The 5,753-nt window shown below is 36.5% G+C and overlaps 1 non-coding gene and 1 pseudogene across 1 annotated transcript; both read right to left on the minus strand.

Annotated features, from left to right (window-relative positions):
- Positions 1–1,233: 1,233 nt before the first annotated feature.
- LOC129770638 (H/ACA ribonucleoprotein complex subunit 2-like protein) lies at positions 1,234–2,198 on the minus strand (annotated as a pseudogene).
- Positions 2,199–3,605: 1,407 nt separating this feature from the next.
- LOC129772314 (U4 spliceosomal RNA) lies at positions 3,606–3,746 on the minus strand. Its single transcript, XR_008742596.1, has one exon. It is a non-coding gene; the product is annotated as a U4 spliceosomal RNA (small nuclear RNA).
- Positions 3,747–5,753: the final 2,007 nt, after the last annotated feature.

Genomic DNA, 5,753 nt, shown 5'->3' on the forward strand with positions numbered 1-5,753 from the left:
TCACAGTTCTAGCAAGAGATGGACCAAAAGTTATTCTGCAAAGCAGCAGAGGTGTACAATATTCGAGAAATGTTCAAGATGTGAAGAAAGTACCAATTTTTTTACAAGAGATAGATAACACAGAATTATTGGATACTGGTGAGATGCAATTTTCAGAAATGTGTACAAATAATAATGTGGTAGATTCTAATAGGTTTAAACGTACAATGAAGAAACCTTCTCGTTTCAACGATATGGTTTTATACAGCATTTTTGATTAGAGAGTACAGGTGCGTGGTATTGTAGGAAAGAGATGTGGTACAAATAAAAATAAATAAACATTCACCGGATTGAGTACTTAATTCATAAGCGTAAAGAAAAAGAAGAAAAATATACCCCTAATATCTCCCCTTGTATTTCGATGGGCGGGTGAAACGAAAGAATATCGTCGGGAGGGAAACATAATGAACGCCGCTATATAAACGGCGCGCAATTTCGAGCGAGCTCATTCTTAACTTGGATGCAGAAGAACACACAGTGGAAAGCAGCAAAACCAACTTTTCGGACATTATCCACGGGCACAGCAGCAGCAACAGGGGAACCGACCATTTGGACAGTAGCGGAGCACACATCGGACAACAGCAGCAGAGGATCCAACCTTTTGGACAGCAGCGGAGTGCGCATCGGGCAGCAGCAGCAGAGTTCAGTCGTATAGTAGCGGAGCGTACTTTTGGGACAGCATCAGCGGAGCACACATCGAGCAGCAGCAGCAGCGGAGTACTTTTCAATCGGCGGAAGGAAAATCGTAACCAGACAGCAAATATGATGTCCGGATACGACAAATGTCATTACATTTTCGAGTCCAAGATAGTGAATATTATTTTTATTTTTTAGTTATCTACAAATCGAATTTTCTGCGCCGTGTTCTTTTGGAAACTGACAGCGATTGTCCAGTCACAGAAGTTATCAAATCATTTAGCCTTTATGACGCTATTCAACTAGCGACTGATGCGTGGGCCACTATAACTCCAGAAACGATTGCTAACTGTTGGCGCAATCTCTTAAGTGTCAGTCAAGATCAAAACTATAACTCGTTCAACGATTTCACAATTTCATCACCAACAAGTGACCCCCGCGTGTTGCTTTCTAAAGTAGTGCAACTCGTTGATCCAAACTACGTACTGACCGAAGAAGAAGTTCAAGAATGGCTAAGCAACTCAGACAACATAGTGAATAGTGAATTGTAATTAGGTATATGGCATGATAACAAAAATACAAAATAATTGATTGTAACACCATAAGTTGTCTTGATTGGAAAAATGGTTGAAACACTCTTAAAAATTTATCGTGTTGTAAAAACTCGCACAATGGTATATTCGTGTTGACGGCATTGATTTTTCACTTTTAGTTTATCGAACTGTTCTTGATAATCGGGCTGCTCTCGGATTAGCATTGTAACTGTGCCTCGTTTCACACCCATTGCTGCTCCCGAGTCTTTCCGACTCGGCGTATAGCAATATGGGATATTGCGTTTCTCACAAACAGTTGGCAAGCGACACATGATTTCCACTTTTCTGCAGCGAAAATAACAATCCTGTAAAAATTGAGATGCGAATTAGAGACTTCCGATTAGATATATGACTTTATTAGACTTTTTTGTAAATTGCAACACCCATTTCAACACACAATATACACATTGCTTACCCTGTTTCATTATTCCGCGGACGCACTTGAACATCCCTTAATCCATAACATAAATAAGATTTGTGTTTTGAGGCTGCAATGAATTAATATAGATAAGAACACGCGGAAATAGCATTAAAATATCCATCTAAACCTTTTTTGGTAAGTTTATGAATGTTCTTGGTTAATTCCTTCGGCGCCATGGGCTGAGCGATTGCATTCGTATTTTTAAGTTTCACGTATCCTTCCTTAACGATAGTTGTGTCGATTTCGGCATCTGGTTTCTTTACCTTTATATTTCCCATTACTATCTCGAAATCAGTGGATAGTTTTGTTGGCCAACGCCTTGCAATGCCTCAATGCCATTTCTTGCTTCTCGATTCCGTAAATTCTCGACGGTGGAAAGTGGTTCGTCAGCCACTTGTAGAACACTCTCACCACGATTTATCAAAATGTTATCTGAGTCCATTTTGATGTTTTTCTTTTCTGGTTCTAACTTGTTTTTCACATTCTGTTTTTCGTTTGTGCTGTGTTTGTTGATATTTGCGATGACGGCACTGAGCTTCGTGTCACGATTTCGGGAACGTCAAAGATAGTAATTAATTTTCAGGCGGAATGAGCATGTTTTCAAAATAAAAATTATGAATAAAAATTAACTTATCCGTATCAAATTAGTATTCTATTTAAATGAAAAACACTTTTTTTACAGGTGGTGAAAAAATCTCATACGAAAATCGTGTTTGAAGATAATTTTATATTATATATAATGAAAAGTTTCAGTCAAAATATCAGAAATGTATAGACAAACGGCTACGTAAGAGTCAAAAATACGTGTTTAAAGTAATTAAATAACATGATGTAGAAATTTTCATTCAAATTTTAACATTTGAAAACTGGATTCGTGCCTTCTAATCTGATAGAGATTACACTATCGAGTTTTGTCCCAAATCGAAAGTTGCCACCAGACGTCGACACTAACCACTGTCAGTGCGGATTTTTCTCTGTCCAATTAGATGTAAACATGTCCAATTAAATGTGTCGCATTACAGGTATGTCCAATTAAAAAAATGTCGCATTAAATGTAAATTACTGTACTTTGAAGACCTTTCTCGCGTAACTTTTGAAAAGGTCCAATGTAACATTTTCGTCAACTCGAGAAAAACGAAGTTGAAGACCCAAACATTAATCTGCGAATTGTCTTGAAAGGTATCGATCTCTATCACTACTTTCACCACTAGCAGTCAAGAATAACTCTGAAAAACCAATCGTAACTGTTGTTCCGTGATTTGAGCTTAAATTTGAAGCCTAGGAACGAAAAATGTTACATTGGACGTTTTGACTGCCGCGTTTGCACATTGGACATATTACGTTGCACGATGAGAATCTGAAACTAACTACTAAACAGCAATCGAAATATCAGCATTTCGTTCTAAAGACAGATTATTGTTGTTATCACTCGTTGAATTGCACTGAAATCGCTAACAACGCCCGAAGGAAACAAAAACTCAAAACGACCAAAGTACGACTTCGTGTTGTTTTGACTGCTCTGTTACTTCGGACGTTCCGAGTGTCGGAGGAAAGTGGCGTCCGAAGTAACAGCCGAATGCTTAAAATCCGAATCTGCACATTGGATATTTTTTGTATCGGCGATAAAAAGATGAAGAAGATAGATACATGAACGATTGTTTTTGTAATGCATTCAATGATTGAAAACTCATAGCGTGCATCCATTAACTTGATTTGTTTACTTTTGTTACATAGGACCTTTTCAAAAGTTAAGCGAGTTTTGATTTCGTGAAGGCATTTTGAAGACATTATGAAATATGTGAAGATATTTAGTATGATAGCCTATGTGAATTTTTGAGAGATATTATTTAAATTCTAACTATTGGCCGAAAAGATCGTCAAAAGAAATGGGGCTTTTGTCTAATTGTTATTCGCTCGCTTTTTATCGCGTGTCATTTGTTTACTTTTGTTCTTATGAATCAACGAAGACTTTTATCTCGGGTTTTTTTTAGTTCAACTAAAAATAATCGCACCTCGGATAAACCTCATTGGTTATGATATCGCCACTGCACAAATCTAGCCTCAGGATAATTCACTCGCTTTTTTAAAACTTTTTCAAGCAGAAAATCCATAAGTATACAGAATTAATTCAACAAGAATGCGACTTTTACTTCAAATATGGATCTGGAGAACTTCAAGTGGTCTGAATTAGAGATGGGCAAACCGTTCACGAACGGTACAAACGAACTAGTTCGCCGAAAAGAGTGAACGAACGGTCGTTCTTTTTTAAAGAACGGTAGTTCTCCCCAAGAACTGATTGCGAGCGAACGGTTTGTGAACGAACTGATTCCGAAAGAACGGTTTGCGAGTGAACTGTTTGAGAGTGAACTGATGGAGAGTGAATTGCTTGTGAACGAACTGTTAGGAGTGAACTGTATGGGAAAGAACTGATTGAGAGCTATTGAGAGTGAACTGTTTGGGAACGAACTGTTTGAGAACGAAGTGTTTGCGGGCGAACTGTTTGCGAACGAACTAGTGCAGCTGAACAGATTTGCGTTGGACGGAATGGACAAATATAACGATAACGTTTGTAAGGAAAATAAAACGACAAAATGCATCTAACGCAGGGTTTATTTTGTTAACGTATACTCAATTTTGTGTTAAAAATTAAATTAGATTTTCGTAGTTTTAAAAGTTTATTTTCAATTACATGTATTCTTTCAATTTCGCGTAACATTCATATATTTCCTGATTATCAGAAAAAAAATCTGGGTTAAGCTGGGGCGATTCATGAATTAGGTAAACATAAAATCTTATAGTGAGGGCAAAGTTTTTTAGTTGCTTTCAATTCATTGTTTGGCCTATTGCGTATACGTGTTCGCGTGATTATTTGTATGATTGATTGTTAGTGAAAATCGCTGCTGATTTTTTCCCCTGAATGAATATTATGAAATATGATCTTACATGGAACCTGTGTGTTGTCCAAAAAGAGAATATGAAAAATTGCACATATTTTGTGCACATCAAATTATTACATAAACTTTTGTCGGTCGACATATTTTCACATACAGTTTGCGACTTTTAAAGAAGAAGCAGATTATCTTTCCCCACTAAATTTTAAAAATATGAATCCCATACGTACACCATCCAATCCAACGATATCAATTAATAGCTGTCTATTGATGGTGGGTTCTAGCGAACATTCTATGTTGTTCTTAATACCGGTGAACGAAAGAGCGAAAGAACGGTTCAAAAGAACTGATTCACTTAGATGAACGATGATTGAGTGAACCGTTCATCAAAGTGAACTGTTTTGCCCATCTCTAGTCTGAATACATATTGTCCCTAGAAGACATTAGCTCATTTGCATTAGAAAATTTGAATGATTGTGACATTGTATTTTTATTATTTTGGCCTATATGGGCAATATTCACTCAATCAACGGTATATCAAACTAATTATTATTTCTAAACTCATGAAATTTAGTTCGCAGTTGTGAAATATATTCTTCGTTCACATTTATTGAAATAAACTTCAAAACCTCAAGGCAAGTTTAGTGAAATGCGACATATAACAATGCCAATTAAAATAAACATTGAATAAGCCATCAAACTTTGTTTAAAAGTAAGCTATGAATTTTAGTTTCCTTCGATACGCTTGTGAAGACATTTGAAGACATATTTTCGTACCATGTGAAGACATTTTCTCGTACCATGTGAAGATTTTTGAAAAAATCACCTGGCATCCCCGGGTACAGATTACAGATTTTCGTCATAAAGTACAGATTGGTACAGATTTTTTTTCTGAATGTAAAATTTCTCACTTGTTTTGCTCAGTGTTATTATTTGAAATCCTACTTTTTCTTCTTCTTTTCCATTGTTTACGGAGTCTTTAAGGTGAAGGTGGAAGCTAGCCACAAATGGCTGCCACAATGGCGCTCATTTCTTTCATCTCCCTCCCTCACTCTTCACCCGAAAATCTATAATTTTGCGAAACAGTGTGAAGAAAATATTCGTTATCACACACTTCCCATCAAGTAATATTAACCAAACTCTAATCGATTACTCATAAGATATTAAATTTTC

The sequence above is a fragment of the Toxorhynchites rutilus genome, chromosome 2 (genome assembly GCF_029784135.1).
Source record: "Toxorhynchites rutilus septentrionalis strain SRP chromosome 2, ASM2978413v1, whole genome shotgun sequence".
Lineage (NCBI taxonomy): Eukaryota > Metazoa > Arthropoda > Insecta > Diptera > Culicidae > Toxorhynchites > Toxorhynchites rutilus.